This window comes from Calypte anna, chromosome 2 (genome assembly GCF_003957555.1).
Source record: "Calypte anna isolate BGI_N300 chromosome 2, bCalAnn1_v1.p, whole genome shotgun sequence".
Classification (NCBI taxonomy): domain Eukaryota; kingdom Metazoa; phylum Chordata; class Aves; order Apodiformes; family Trochilidae; genus Calypte; species Calypte anna.
This window is the reverse complement of record NC_044245.1, coordinates 141792983-141809925: the sequence shown is the minus strand read 5'-3', so window position 1 is coordinate 141809925 and position 16943 is coordinate 141792983. Positions and strand designations below refer to the sequence as shown.

At 37.2% G+C, this 16943-nt stretch overlaps 1 protein-coding gene across 11 annotated transcripts in view; it reads left to right on the top strand.

The window, feature by feature from the left end:
* Positions 1–16943, top strand: part of FAM49B (family with sequence similarity 49 member B) — a 96280-nt gene that overhangs the window by 51890 nt on the left and 27447 nt on the right. For 6 of the 11 annotated variants that reach the window (XM_030445814.1, XM_030445818.1, XM_030445809.1 and 3 more), the window contains 2 exons: positions 2317–2395; positions 13895–13931. The gene's annotated coding sequence lies outside the window, so the exon portion shown is untranslated. Of the gene's footprint in view, positions 1–2316; positions 2412–5871; positions 6052–13894; positions 13932–16943 lie in introns of all 11 variants that reach the window. The other 5 variants (XM_030445810.1, XM_030445813.1, XM_030445811.1 and 2 more) reach the window with 5 other exon arrangements.

The following is a 16943-nucleotide window of genomic DNA, read 5'->3' as shown; positions in this document are numbered from 1 at the left end:
TGGATGTCCCCATCATCCCTCCTGCCATCTGTACCTACTGCTGTTCTGCCATGTCAACTTTTCCTATCCAGAATTGCTGTGCTCTTAGCACTTGCTTCCCTTTCTCACCTCAAGGCCAATCTGCAGGAATGGGTTTTGAACAGCCAGTGGGAGCAGTGCAGAGCCATGTGAAACTGGGGGGAGGGTGGGGAAGAAGGGTCTCCAACAGGCTTAGATACTGCTTTTAGTAGAACCAAATCCTTCATGCTACTTGAGTTAGTTATAACAAAGTTTAAACATTCTAATTTGGTAACATGGCAATATGTGAGTTGGTCCAGTACAAGTGTAACACAAATTTCGTTTAATGAAATGATCAATCATGTTTGAAAAACATCTGTTCTCTGATAATGAATTGGAAGCTTTTCATACTGTGCTGTAGTATTTTTGTGTGTATTGAAGGAAACTGCATGTTACAATTGTACAGATGATCAGTCAGAACTTTCACATCCTCTTACCAGTCAGTAGACAGTGACATTGCTGCTCTGCTCACCAACTTAGCAAACAGCATGTGAGTAGATCTTACAGCTTCCATTCAGAAGTTTTTAACTGCTTTGTTAACTTTTTACAGTTTGTCAAGAAAACCCTGAATAAAAAAGGGACTGAAATAGGGTGATGGAATATTTGTTAAAACAAATCCTATGCTTTAACAAAATTAATAGGGTGTCATGGACATTTTTTAGTTTTCCCTTTCTTCATGAGAGAAGCAGTGCTTCATTCAACACTTGAAGGGAAAAAGAAATACACTAATTTTCCAGGCACCTGCTTATTTTAGATGCTGGCTTGAGATAAAGTGGTAAAAAATACTGTTGCCTAACGTTACTCTCATTTGGTTTTACTTTTGGAGTGCCTGTTGTAACTGCTTCAGTGTTGCTGCAAAAAGGATCTCATCAATTTTATAACTTTATTGATAATTTTTATAAGTCCTTTTCACCTTTATATCTTATATATTCTATTTATCTATTCAATTTTGCATAGTAACTTGCATATTTCTTGCATTGTCCTGTTCTCCTATCTGTGCTGCTCAGGTCACAAGGTTCTTCTCTCCTGTGCAGCAGGGGCAGTAGGGGAAATGGGATGGTATCTTTTGATCATAGTATTCACTGTGACTAAAATCATCCTTCAGTCTCAATACTGTATAGTTTTTCCCCTTCCCTCCACCTTTCCCAAGCTGGGGCAAATCAGTAATACTGTGACCTTTGTGATTAGAAATTTCACTGTAAAGTAGCATAGTTTTTGTTGAATGGTTCTCAATCAGGATTATCTGATGTAAGAGGAGCTTCTGATAGCTGATTAAATACCAATTAACATGGAATATTTTATGACTCTCCAGCTGGATCTGCAAAGTCATTAACATGACAAGGCTTTTATATTTGTAAAACAAGTTTATGCTAAAAAAAGATGTTTTGCAGAATGTGGTTTACTGTAGGAGAAGACTTGTAGTATAAAATTAGCTGAAATCCCTGAAACAGAAGCAGCCTCCAAATTCCCAAATGGAAAAACCCAAACCCTTCACCACAACAGAAAGGTGCCAGTTTTGGCCAGTTCATCATTCTATTACTCTGCTAAGAAAGGTAGACTCTTTGCTATGTAAACCACTCCAAATGAACTTAAATACCCTTTTAATGCCCGCAGTAGGTCCGGGTGGCACACTGCCATAGGAAATGCTGTTCTGTCTGACTAAGGTACTGATTTGCTGAATCAGAAACTTAGTTTCCATGGAATAATAGGATGGTTTGGGTTGGAAGGGACCTTAAAGATGATTTAGTTCCAAGCAGGAAATCTCAGTAATCCTAGAATAAGTTCAGAAAGGTAAAAACTGCCATTGGCCAAATTCAGCTTTAACTGATGAAAACTGCAGCAATGAAGCATTTTTCCCTGTGTGCAGTATATGTGACACTGCAAATAAAACTTGACCTGAGACCTACTTTTTTCTGCTGCAGCTATATTGCAGAGGTGTAATGCTCTATTTTTGTGTGTTTCACTGTGTAACTTAACTCAGTAGTGCCAAGATGCAAGGCTCTGTTTCTGATGCTTGTGATCATGGGTGGCTGATTGCCTCACAGAAGAGTTTGTCAGGATGCCTCTCCATTGGCTTGTACTGTCACTTCTGTAAAAGGACAAATGTTTTTGGAAATCTGCATGTTTAATTTTTGTTCCTAAAGAGTTATCTAGATTCCTTGGCACTGCAGGAATAACTTTGACTTGCTCCTCACACCAGTTTATGTAAATGAAATACTGTGTATTGTTTATGTTTAATGGATTCTTCTGTTTGTTCAGATTCTGAAGACGAGCTGCTGCATCATTAATCTGAGGAAGGGAGTTCTCTGTTAAGACTGCAAGGAGACAAGACCAACTGGTAAACACTTCCTTAGGTGTCTTTGCTTGTAGAATGTTTCTTTGTTGTCAATAATCAAAGTATTTTTGCCTATTGAAAGCAAGAAGTAGTTTTTTAATTAACTTACCAGACAAAATGCTCGGTAGCAGTGAATAATATGTGGGTATTTAAATTGGAATACAAAGTGGTTAAATTCCTGCTCTCACAGTAGGACAATAAAGACCAGCCTTTTTATGTTTAGTGGGACATTAAGCATTGCTTATTTAGCTTTTCCACCGAGACTGATACAACATGTCTGTACCTCTTACTATATAAAGACTACATGACATGTGATAGTGCAAACACTGGAACTTCAAATCTGATGCTTCAAAGTCTGGAGACAGAGAAAAAGGAACCTTCAACAAAATGTCTAGAAGTAGATTGTGGCTAAGCACACTAATTTGGTTCAGGTACTTTGGAAGATGCCATTAATGTGCTTGTAATTATTTTGTGGGTGCTTGTTGAGGCATAATTTTAACTGAAAATGTGTGATAATAAAAATGAGTGTATTTTAATTCACAGGCATTTAAAGTCATCTGTAGATTGCCTGTAAGTTCAGAATGGTAAAAAGATCATACATGAAAAGCTGTAACCACTTAGTGGCAGTTTACCAGCCCATAAGTTAAGCCATGGAGCTGCTGATGTGCATTAGAAGGAAGGCTATGACAAAGAAACATTCAGGACATATAAATATGTTTTGACATAGCTAAGTCATATGCACGTTGATGGAGAGTTCCAGATTTACAGCTCACTTCTCAAATTCCTGGTGTTGTAATTGAAGTAGCAGTCTTTGGTACAGGGAATACATCCACAGGATTGTAAATTAAATATGTGTTCAATTCTCCACTGTGATTATAGCTTACTATGTGCCTTCTATAAGGCTTGAAACCTACCCTTCTGTTTGCTGCTACCATTTGAGCTACAGGGCTAAATAAACTCATGGCAGGAGAGAGTTCTTAGCCCAGAATGGTGTTATGCAGCTGGGATGAATGTGGAAAGAAGGCAGCATCCTAGCCAGTAAAGAAACATTAAGCTTTTATGTCCCAGATATTTACAGATGCCTTATTAGTCTTCAAATGCCAGTTAATTCACCAAGATTTTATAAGCAGTCAAGGATAAATTTATGAAGTGTTGTGTAGCTGTTGCTAATAACCAGGATTCACAAAGGATATTAAAGTATTTTGTTATTACTCTGCCAAGTCTAGATTGATGATAGGAAAGCTGTGAAGGCTTGCAGTGGTAAATAATGTGCATCTGTCAGAAATGACAGTGAAAACAGTGTTTGACTTGAAGTAGTCTTTTTTTTTTATATATATATAAAGGTGATTTATATGGTACACATATTTGTGAGCGTTAATTTGAAGAGTTTTGTTTACCCCTGTAAAATTGCAGCTCCTCACACTAAATGTGTAGGAGAACTCCTTCCTAAATACCCTGTTTGAAAATGCGTCTCCCTCAGTTTACAGGGGGAGGAACAACTGGTGTGTAATGTATCACTATTTAAAGTATCCCATTGTAATTATCTGATAGTTATTTTTAGATTAGTCCTTTGGATTATTTTGAGAATGTATGGTGTGGAATTACTTGTCGTACTTCATAATTTCCTTTAAGACCAAGCAGTGCTTTCTAGTGCAAGGGTAGTGCTGCACAAACTTAATTTCACTGTTTTCAACATGAGCTTTGGTTTGGAAAGACTTCTGCTGAGAACCTACTGAGGTCAGCTGCATTTTAGACCTGGCCAAGTCTCAGTTTAGGCCCCCAACTCTGGGACTATTCTGAAAAGAGAATGTGTAATACATGAGCACTGCATCCCTTGTGGCATAGTGTGTCTGATGTGACTGGTGCTGCAATGGAAATATTAAGCCACCTGGACCTTAATGTGGTGCAGACTACCTCAAGTTGTTGTATAAGACATGCATGCCTATTTTATTCAAGTGATATTTCTGGTTTTGATTTTTCAGCTGTTCATTATTACAGACATTAAAGGACATAAAACATTTCAGTGATTGCCCTGTTTTTCTTGTATTAATATTTCTTTTTCATTATGTTAACTTGTACGGGATTATTTTTCCAGAGTATCAGTCGTTCTGAAAAGATGTTGATAATTATCTCCTGCTTTTGCATATAATCTCTGATAATTATTCATTCTTATTTTATAGCTTTATCTCTCATATGCAGGCTGAACTTGTCTGCATGCCTAAAGATATTAAAACCTTCGCATGCAACTTATAGTTGTTCCCCTGTAGTGATGATGTGGAGATGTTTTCAGCAAACCGATTACCATGCTGTGTTATTTAATATTTGATAAATATGAAAACACCTTTGGTATTATGTTTGCAAAGTGGAAGCAAATGCATGCGTGTCATTTTCTTATTAACTTTTAAGAGCACCATTGTGGCTTGTATAGCTCTTACAAGAGTAGCATTTGTCTAGCTGACATATCTTTAAATGTTCTGCTCTCTTGGGGGGTCAATCTTCAAAATCTCTTTAGTAATGATTTCAGTCTTTTAGTGCAAATCCCTTCATATATGCTAAACTCGGAGCATGAAAGTTTGTTACAAAAGGTGACAAGTGGCAGAGCTCATGCACAAGAAAAAACTTTAAGCCGTATTACATGTGTTACGGGTTTCTGTATGGCTTTGACTGTCTGGGAAGTTTATATGAAAACAACTGTGCTGCAGGAAATACAAAGTAAGGTTCTGTTTTCTTTTGCTCAATGCTAAATGTTTCCTCTGTTAAATAAGAAATTTGGTGATAAAAATGTGCCAGATTTCCATTTGAGCAAGCCATGTAACTCATATATAAAGTGGTGAAGTTACAAATGCTTCTGAGCAACTTGAAAAGCTTTCACTGCAGAGACTTAACAGATACCAACAGTAATGTAGGAACCATCGGGGTAAAAGAACAATCTGTCACAATAAGTCTATATGCTGTAAATACATGAAGCTCTTTCTGACAACTGAAACCTCTCTTACTTCCCATTAGTGCCTCAAATTAAAACCACTGTCCTTTGGTAATGTTGTTCTAAATATATTGATGTAGCTTTGCTTATAAATGCTATTTGCAATCAGCAGATCTTGAATTGGTTTGTCATCCATGTGAAAGCAGGTGTGTTGAAATTCAAATGGAGGTTAAGTACTTCTTGTGGGTTTGACTTTCTCTACAATGTATTTTGATTTAAATTCTGATCTTGTTATTGATGGTCTCCCGCCACACATTTATTTTGTATTAATGCTGGTATCTAAGGCAAGAAGGAGCAATAGCTGACAGTTTTTTAGGCCAAGCAGAGTTTCCTCCTGTTTATTTGCTGTATCTTATCTTAGGATTTGTTTAATGTGGTTGTCTAGGACAGCTTCTGTGCAGTTCTGTTTTTTAAAATGTAATGCTGCATGTTGGCAGTAAAGGTAAATAATCTGCCTGTGCTGATGCAGTGTAATATGTTATCTTTTTTTTCTCAGAGTGGACATTAAATCACTTAAAACTTTGAAGATGGTAGTAATCTGCAGAATGATCAGTGACAAGCTCTGGGTTTCCTGTACTGTAATCAAGCAGAATTCAGTGTCAAGTTCTTCCAAAACACCCTCCCTTTATATGCAGTAGTCCTACTGCAGCAGTCAGTAGAGTAAGTTTAAAAAGAAGTGAGTTTTGAATCTCGTTTATTGGCTCATTTAGTAAACTGTATTCTGCTTGAGACGTCAGCCATGCTGACTTGTTTATGAAGGTAAAGCTGCTGTTTTTCTCTACCTGTAAATAAGTGCTCAGGACAACATGAACTGTTTAATTCTGCTTGTCCAATGAGCCTTCAAATTGAAGACATAGATTAAAGCGTTGTTTTGACCTTTTGAAAAGTCACTTTTAAACAGACCAGCAAAATATGTAAACTTTTCTCATCAGGGAGATGTTTGACCTGGAAAGCTGTGCTTCTTGAGAGACAGTAGGCTGGACTTTCATATTACATTTTATGGGGTCTGTTCTCTTAGCTTAATGTCAGATGTTGCTTGTTTCACTTCCTGACTTACCACAGGACTCTTAAGTGCTTTTTAAAGGACATTTCTGCATTTTGTAGGGAATTTCATTTATTTTAACTCTGCAGGGACTTGGATGTTTTAATGTGTAGTCCTTCATATCTGGTCGCCCTACTGTAATCCTACATGACTGTAGTTTTATAATTTAGAATGTAGACTATCTCAAGTTGGAAGAGACCCATCAGACTTATCAAGTCCAACTTGCTGCTCCTTGCAGGACTGCCCAAACCCATATGACGAAGAGTGTCAGTCAGATTGCTCGTTGAACTCTGGCAGGCTTTGTGCTCTGACCACTTCCCTGGGAAGCCTCTTCCAGTTACTGATCACCCTCTTTGTGAAGAACATTTTTCTTATGTCCAGTCTGAACTTTCCCTGAGGCAGCTTGCCTCCTTTTAGCACATTGTGGAATTGATTATTGAATTAATTGAACAGAAATTCTGTTGAGACTCAAGACAATGTAGGAATAAAGGCCTTGTTGTATGACTCCTGTATTTTGTTTGTTTTCCTAATTGTTGGACAAAGCTGTTGAATACATGCAATGCAGGAGCTGGGCCCAGACATTCCCATGTTACATATCTCATGTTTGTTACCCTGTATTCTATAACTTTTGTGTTTCTGTCTTAAATGCTACCCAGTAAACAGGAGGTCACAGGCAAAAATAACATGGTGAGGTTTTTACTTTCTTGACACCAATTTATATGTATGATTGTTTTGATTATTCATTTTATCATTTTTTCAGGCACCAAGTCACCATGTTTTTCTTTGTATTAGAAATAGCATCAAACTTCTACTAATGGAACATTGTTTACCTGAAAAACTTTGTTTTGTTTTCTTTTCCCCCCACTTTGTAAAATTTCAGCTGAAACAGTTATCTCAAATCTTTCCATATATGTGGAGCTCATGGCACTTCTGGGGAAGCTGGAGACACTGTCAAGAGTCTCAATGGTGTGACTGGTACTCTGTCTGGAGCAGATCTCTCGTCCTTCTCAGCAGCAATCACTGCTTGTCCCAAGGCTCTGTCATAGGGTCACTCTTGCACAGTGTTGCCTCGTGGTTTGTGCATGAGTTCCAACTAGAGAGGAGGTTCCCGTACTTGCTTGGTTCTGGTAGAGCAGTAGTAGGGACCTCAGGAGTAAGGAATTGCTTGTTACATCTCAGTCTTTGAGTCTGAGAAGCATGTGGCAAAACTTATTGCTGTTGTTTTTCATAGAAAAGCCTTTCTAGGCTTTTAAAAAAGCCAGTCTGTGTTCTTTGGAATCTGAAATAGTGAAATCCATTCCCTCTGAGCAGCAGAGATGCTCTCTGTGAAACTGAGATCCTAGCTCTAGCCAAATCAGCTTAGGTCTAGATTCAGCTTACAATTTTGTCTATTAAGAGCGTTAGCTATGGCTTCAGCTGTCAATTTCTGATACTGCTGAGGAACTGGTTAGAACTCATTAAAACTGGTGGTGTTTTAGGTAGTAAGTTACTTTCCTATGTGGTTGGTTTCTATTCACAATAGAAATTCTTTCTTTTCATGTGACCTAGTGTAGTCTTGAAGAAAATGGTTTACCCTGAGTGTAGAAATCTAGATTCTGTCAAATAAGGACTCTGCTGTTTAAATGTTACTGAGCAGGGCTGTGGGTCTTGGGGTCTCTCAGAGCTGATAATATGCTACTAATAATGTTGAATGGGAAAGCCCTTTTGACCTTGTCTTACTGTTTTTATTATGCAATTGGATGAGTATTGCTGCAAACTTCCTGGGGCAGGGTATGGTTTCGTTTCTGTTATGCTGATACTGACTCAGAACTCTCAGTATTAAACTCTGCCATATTCCTAAGACATTATATCATTTGTATAGCTTAGATATAAAAGCTGTTGAATGACTTGGTATACAGGAACACTTCACAATTGGGTTTTAAGAGAATAACATCAAAGGACGCATCAACTGCAGAAAAATAGCAGTGCTAATTAGTCATAAAGAAGTTAAACATACAGATAAATAGCAAGCAACAATATAATTTATCTTGTAAACTAATCCATTGTCTCTTACTAGCTAAGGAGTACTTAAATCATTTTTGAGGAGTGAAAGCCTGAAGGCTTCTTCAGAATTCTGCTCATGAAATACCTGGTACTAAATCACTTCAGGTTTTAGATTTATGAAAGTTCAAAAGAAATGTTAGGAGATAATATAATATGAGAAATAGGAAGTTCAGTTTTTTGAATAAGGGACTATTAGACACAGGTGTTGCTTCAGTAATTCTTGCAAGCTTCCTCCCCCTCTCCCTGCCCCCTTAAAACAGGAAATTGAGTAGCCCAGACTAAAATATCACAGTTATGTTCCCCAACCCCATGGCCAAAAAAAACCAACCACCACAAAAGAAAAAAAACCCTGACCAAACAGCAAACAGAAAAACTTCAAAACCAAACAAATGAAGAAATCATGGTTTTTCCGAAAATTCATTATTTGTCTTCTAATTACCTAGGATTTATTGTTCTTACTTGCTTGAGAATTGAAAAAAAATTATTTGGAAATATTAAAATTCAATTCCTGATTTGGTTTAAAAGAGCCTTGTACTTGGTCGTGACTTGCAGCTTTTTTTTTTCCTAGGTAAAGCTTTGGTAAGATGCAAAAATGAGGGTTATAATAGTTTGTTTTACTGTTTCCAGTAATGGCTTGTTGTGAAAAACACACCTGTAAGTGGATGGAAATACAAGTTTTCATGCTGAGTATTGGTCTTGTATATGTGTGAGTGTCCTCATATGGCTGTCCTATCCAAGCTTTTCAATTATCTGTGGTTTCTTTTTTTTTTTAGTTATAAAAGAGGCATCTGTATATAGTTTTGTCCTTGTCTTCCTCTTATTAATGCATGGTGCAGTATCTAAACGTCTCTGAAATGTTCAAAGGGAAGGTGATAGCTCTACACTACATCCTTTTTAAGTCAGATCTTCAGATTAAACTTCAGAGAAACTGAAACTCCTTTGTGGGCTTCATTTGGAGTGTACTGAGTAATTAGTTGCATTCCTAATTTACCATGTGATAACAAGAGTGCCACTCAGTGTTTGGATGTGCAGTATGAAGAACTGGATGCCAGTACAGCTCTGTAGAGTATAAGATGTATAAATGTATTTTAATCTGTGAATAACTGACAGAAAGCATAATGCCTGCTTTTGGCAGGTGTTTTAACACAGGTCAAGAACTGTCAAGAAAGCTTTCATTTCAAATCGCCATTTCAGTCATTAAATGGGAAACCTAAAACAGGTCGGGGTGTAGCAAGTAATGAATTAGCATAAGACAACACTGAGAAATTATATAGAACAAGGAAAGGCTTAATATAAACTTCTGTGCAATAATTTTACTTTAGAAACATAAAAATGGAGAAGACTTAAGCTGCAGCTTTCTATAGCCAGAAGTCAAGAATGTGGTTTAATAGCTGGCAAGCAGTAGATTTGCTTTCTTATGAAGAACTATGGTCACTTTGCAGGAGTGATAGGCTGTGTTTGCTTATACTTTATTGTTTGATTGCCATACAGATAGAGCAGAATCTTTTTCAGAATCACTGATATTTATGCTGATGTTTGCATCCATTTAGCATGGAACCATGGGTTCACCTGCAGATGGCTTGATAATTCATTTGAAACATGATCTTAGCTATGACTTATTTTTTATAGCTTAGCTATATGTTATTTTTACTAAAGTAAAAATCAAGTTTTATTACTAAACATTTCTTAGTGTTCTCTTTTTATTACCTGCAAAACATGGCATGTGTTTGACCAGCAGTTTTGTTTTGATTAGGAGTAATTTTTTGTGATTTATTGTGTACTAAGAGGAATTGTTAAAGTAGTTTCTTCAAACTTAATTTCTAGTTTACAACTGAAGCAATATAATGGGAGTTGCCTAAAAATTTTTTGAGCAATGTAATCCTTGAGCTAGGTTCTGTGCTATTCAGCAGTATGAAGAGGACAGTTGAGGTTCATGGACTGAGAAATCTCCACTTCTGGCTTACAGTATTGGTTGGTGATACTTAGCAAGGGAAGTTTTGGTACTTGCCTGAATGGCAAACAACAAGTTTAAACATTTGTCCTATGAAAGTGATAGAGTGGACTGTATTTTGAAGACAGATACTAAAGCCTGGGTGCCTAGCACCTCAAATGTACACAAATCCTGTGCAAGGTTTTTTTAACTGTTGTTCTATAATAACTTTATGAAATAACTATTTCTGAAGTTTCCTGATGAGCTGAGGTACCAACTGAGTGCAGAGACAGTAACTTAAGATTCTTACTGCAAACTTATTGTCAATTCTTTCTTACTACTCAGTCTTTTCAGTTAATAGGCAGAAAAACCTGAGTTCTGGAAAGCCTGCAAAATCACCATTCCTCTAGCAAATTGTGACTGACAGTTGCTGACAAGTTGATGCATGTGTGTAGTGGCTTCTTAATTAGTTCAGTCAGTGCTGGGCAGAAGACACTACTGGCTTCATACTGGAAATAATTGGTTAGCTTTTCTAAAATCTGTTTTCATGTCCCACCGAGGTAAGCGGCATTAGTTCCAGCATGAGGTGGTACCAAAAACACAGGGCTTGCTCACTGATTAGCCAGTTCTTATTTTTTTTTCAAGTTTTAATATCTCCAGTGATGCCAAGTTTACTTAATGCCCCTTTTATATTTGGGTACTGTTTGACTTGTGTCAGCTTGAGGCTTACCCTCTGACAAACTGAAAGATGCTTGGCTTTGTTTTCTTCTGAAAATTAAAAGCTGACGTTTAGTTGATTCACTGTTCCTGTTTAATGGCTGGAGATATTTTTCCACATTTGCTCTCCAACTGTTGTGACAATTCTTTGAATTCCTGTAGAAGTTGGCCTGAGATGTTAGCATATGCTTTGACCTGTTGCTGCTGTGGTGAAATTAGACTGCAAGTCAAGGGAGGGGATGTTTCTAATAGAGATTCCTAGGATGGGAAGCATTAATCTTTCTGCTGTTTAACTCTGTAAAATAGTATTTAAAAAGGCTAAACAGTGTCCATAAGCTGTTAACCCATTGGATAAAAGGTTTTCCTTCCCAAAGAGCAGCTTCTTTCTGTAACGTAACATAAAATACTTGGCTTCCTCAGAATCACAAGCAGTTGAAAAAATGCCTGGTTCTGTTATGCAATTTTCACTACTTATTAAAGTATATAGTATTCAAGTCTCATCTTGTGCCTGCTGGTATAATTTCTATATTAGTCTGCACATCCAAACCTTGAGAATCAGTCAGAAGAAAGCTCAGATGTTTTGCAGATGCTCTGCAAAACTTGTATTCTCCTAGTTAGTACACTCTAAACCTGACAATAGGCAATTGTTCATTTAGATTCTCTTGTCTGAATTAAGGTACATCTGGAAGTGCAAAAATTAATTGTGTAAAGAATCCATCACACCACTGATTTCACATCTGGCTATTTTTAATGGATGTTCACTGATCATTCCCCACTGACTGCCAGAGATCTGAAAGTCAATTTCTTATCCATTCAGACAGTACTTTATTATATTGTATGCTGCTAACCTCTAAGTTTAAAATACCATGTGATGTGAAGTCACAGTGTGAAAAAATCAAATATCTGTCAGCTCTCCAATACAAACCATGCTGATGGCATCAAGTGTGTTCAGTCTGGTCTGGGTTGCATAAAGGCATTATCATTGCTACTAAAACTGAAATCCATTAACTGGATTCCTGTGCTAACATCACTTTGCTTGTTATTGGTGGTAGTGCAACTGACCTGTAATGCTCAGTTTTCCTGGTCACTTCCCTTTTGCCCAGCATCTCTCTTAGACCATTCACTGAAGCCTGTAGGACAAGCTGCCTGAGCATCAACACCCCTTTCTTGCAGGTGATGTTTGTGGCTATAAGTGCAGTGTTCTGTCCAGAAACATGCAAAGAGCTGAGCAGTTCTAGGTGTTCTTTTCTTAATGATTTTATCAGTTGGAAAAGCAGGCATTTCTGTTTTGTAATGTTCTTAGGAAACATTATTTAAGAAGTCCCTAGCCTTGCTGCTATAGTGTATTGTAGGTTGTTTTCTCTGTTGCTTTCACATTTGCTTCTGAAAAGTGGCCATTATAATGAATCTGGACTTTTCCTTTTTGTTTGTATCTCAGTGAGTTAAGTTGGGCTTTCAAAAATCATCATAGCCCAAGCTCTTGACTACTCAGAAAAATTTAAAAAAAATTTAGGTATAATTTTTTAGTATAAAATGTTCTGTTTGGCTTTTCTTTCATTTTCATGAAATTAGCCTTTTGAAGTACTGTTGGTTCTAGCTTTGGTTTTGGTTTCTCTACCTGCAATGTAAGTTCTGTGCATCCCTGTGACCTGCAGGGAGCCAGTGTTTTCCAGTCAGTGTTAGATTTTGCTGCTTTGTCTCAAAGCATGAATTGAGCAGCCTGTGGCTGTGAGGAGAGGGGGGAAAAAAGTATTTAATATAGGCATAGTGAGAGTGGATGAATTTTAGGGAGGTTGCAACTGCTCTTGTGCAGGTAGAGCTTGTTAACCATCTTTTTGTCCTGGAAAATAGTTGTCCTGAAGGACTGATTGTTGCTTAGGGGAAGCTGAAGCCAAGTTGCAAAGGGAAAAGCAGATCCTAGTCAAAGAAATCCTACCCATGGAAAAAGGCAGCTTCTTTGAGTGAGAAGCATACACTGTAAAGGATGGAGAAATAAATTTCTACAGTTGTAACAGTGTCAAGTTGTGTTTTTGTTTATGTTCAGTTCTGTGGGTTGTAAAGAGTAATTCTCACAGTGATCTTCACTCTGCTTCAGATCCCTATAGGCTAATGTTATACAATGAATTCCTTTCAAATTTTGAGATACTGTAGTATTCCATATCCCCTCCTTTCTTCTGTACTATTTACCTAATTATTTCACCAGCTTTAAGCTGGTAGTTAATAATGTTTATAGCAGACTGAGGCTGTCTAAGAACACTTGATTTCTTCATTAAGCAAATGATTTTCCTTGGTGACTCCAAAGTGTCTTCTCTGGAGGTCAGCATGCAAGCCATGAATTTTTTCAAGAGCTATCTTATGTGGTTGAATTCAGGATCTTGTGTTACTCTTTTTATGGTTTTTGTCTGCAAAATGCAGGTGGAACAACTTGCCATTGGACTTTTATTACAACTTTGACTCATTAGAATTAAATTTACTGTGGGATGTATGTTCTTATGGATTATCTGACACCAGCAGCCTTTTTCCCTAGAAACATGTTCATTGCCAAATAATTGTGTCCCCTATTTATTTATACACCTAGAGATAAAAACACTGCTCTGCATTGCATTTTTAATGTGTTTTTGTAATCGTCATGGTGGCATATAGAGCCAGAATGATGGATATCAAGCAAATCCAGAAAAATAGTATGTGTGGAATGGATGAGTGCTTTTTCAAGGTCACATAGCATTATATTTAAGAATTTCAGTACAAAAAAATGAATTTTCATGATCTCTCTTTCTTTTAAAACAGACTGGAGACCAAGAAAAGAGTGCAGCACTGGCTGTAGGTAAGAACTGAAACTTAACCTGCTTGAAAACTCTCCTGCCCTATAAGAAGCAAAAATTGTAATCTGTCAAAGGACAGAAAATGGGACTGCTCTGAATGCCAGTAATTTTCTCTTCCCCTATTTGCTTCTACAACTTCTGAAATTTCTGGTGTTCATTAGGAGGTCTCAGTCTGTAACCTAACTTTTGCCTCTGGCTGGTTAAAGATGCTATACAACACTGAAAGTTTTTAATCACACTTCATCTCACAGCTTTGTAATGATTTGGAAAACCTTTTTACTGTAGTGATATGAAGAATTCTCATTGTTTCAGTAAAAGCATTTTTACTGTACACAGAGTGTAGTCTTTTGGCCACGTTCAAGAACTTATCCTGGAAGATTGTGTGTAACCTTCATGGAGAACTTGCTCTGGTGGTTTTACTTAATCTCTTTACTACGAAGTTGCTGTGCAACTTTAAACCTTTTCTGAACCAGAAACCGTGTGCCAGAAAACAATATTCTGAACCAACTTGTAATACTGAAGAGGTAGCATATGCTCATGAAGGTTTTAGCTTTTAGTTTTTATAACCTTTTAGTTGTCATCAAAGCTACTGCATAGATTGTATCTGTTATACTTCATGTTTATTCTGCTGTGCCAGCATAGCCAACTATCTTCTGTCAGTCTGGAAAGGTAATGCTACCAGATGTCAGGTAGGATTTATTTTTCTTCCATTTCTGATTAATCATCAGAATTGAGTTCTGGGAAGCTGACTAAACTGTTTTATCAATTTTTGTTGACAACAGCAGAAAATATTTCCATTTGGGAATTAAGAATATGAGGCATTATAAATGTGTCACTAAAGTAATTGTACTTTATTTTAATGCATGATTGATGTATTAAAATACTTGTTTTGCAGAATCACTGGTTTTGATGAGATTTACATGACATTTTTGTAAATCTTGGAAGAACTTAGTGCAATACTGGCTTAGACCAGCAGTCTTTCTCCTGTGGTCTTACAACTGACATTACAGAATGATTTTAGGAACTGGGCAAGCATTCAGCAACGTTCTCCAAATCTACAGTGAATTAAGGGAAGAACATCCAGTGATAGTGGTAACAGTACTTTTTGGTAGCTTTTACTTCTGGTGTCAAGGCTAAGTCTATGAGCGAAGTTGAAAATTCAGGTAGTGCAAACTTTTGTTCCTAGAACTGTGTGCATTTGTAAAGGATACATAGTAAGGGTTACTGAACTGAGTCAGACCATGGGTCCCTGTACCAAGTGCAGTCTCCACCCTTATTTCTCTCTGCATGTGTGTGCTTGGTTTTGCTCATATTTTCACAGCCCCTATTTATTCCTCTACTGGAACAGTGCTTCTGCTCAGGAAGGGGACAATTATCCAGAAAAGCTAGAAAAACTCAAGGGGCATTGCTGAGAATGGTACTGCCTGCAGAAGGAGGAAGGATGTCCAGCATAATCACTACAGCACATGGCAAGAAACTTCTGTTTTCTTTTAAGAAACTGTGGATCAACTATATTTCAGGTATTGGAAGGAAAATGTTTAAATCAAGGTTATGGTGTCCACTTCAGCATACTTAAACTTCAGGTGTCTAAATGCTGATACTCTCATCTTCTCCAGCTATGCTGAGACAAAGTAGCTGTCAAATGCTTAACAGCATCTTAAAACAGCTGGAAATCAGCAGTGTGAAGGATTGAAGGGACTGGCAGAAGCCTTACCCAAGAAACACTTTCAATAGGGTAGTGTTAGTAAGATAACAGTGGTGAAAATCTGGAGAACGTTGAAAACTTTGAGCTCCAAATAAAGGGACAAATTTAAATAGATATCACTTTGTGAATAAGGTGGAAACTTGAAAAAACTTGAATATCCAATAAAACCTGAACCTCTGAATGCAAGCAGAAGCCTAGGGAAGAACAGGAAGAGGAAGAGTGTATATTGGTAATTCTTCTAGTCTGTAAGTATTTTCAGGTCAAATATTTTTCTGAGTGAGATGTGATTATTAAATGTAATCAGTATTCATTTAATGGGTTTGTGTTCCACATATATACCTAGATTTCCTCAAGAACTGCTGCAGACTCCATGTGAAATGAGATGGACTTTTAGAGTTCACAGATGGACTGGTGCAAGAAATCATAACTCAGCGTGATATTCTGCAGACTAGCTACTTATTTTAATGTGTTGCTGGTTGTATAATATCACTAAGAAAAGCAGTATTTCAAGTAGGTGGATTAAAATAAATTGTCTTATGGGACACCTTAAGTTTGATTTTAAGATTTAAATAAAATTTGAGGTATGTTGGGATGGATGGAAAATGAGATAAAAGGTAAGATTTAGTGAAGCTATTTAGTGCATCTTTTTTATTTTTTTAGACATGCTTTCTAACAAGAAAAACTATCTGGACAATAGAAGTAGTTGATAGTATGCCTTGTGAGGCTGTTGAAGAAGTAATTGGAAATAACAAAGATGGCTGTAGAACATTGGTCTTGCAAGAAATCTGTGAAACTTTAAAGAAGCAAACAAGCCCCTCTTCCCCTTCCTCTGTCCCCCTGTTGCCTATCTGTTTTGTTACTGTTTCTGGAAACAGCTGGGGTGGGAATGAGCATCATTCTGCTGATCGTCTTCTGTTGTACCATCTGTAACTAGATGTGTTTTGTTAGCCTGCTGTATTCTGAACACATACTTTGTCTGACTGGTGTCTGGTAAAAAGAAAACTAAACAAAATAATCAGAAAGCTGGAAACATGAATATCTGCCCTTTTAGCTATGTGATCTAGAATGCCTTAGGACTTCCCTTCCTCCTTGGGAGCTCAGCACTAGTCTGTCATTGACCTGAATTCCCATGTGAACAGTTGGTGTCAGGTTCCTACACATGAGGTTTGCAGTTGAGTGCTGTGACATTCCAAAATGATCCCTTGAGATAAAATATGTCAATGAATATTTATACCCATGATCATTCATAATCATAATAATAATTCATAATACTGTTGTTGTAGGATTTTTCATCATAATACTTTATATA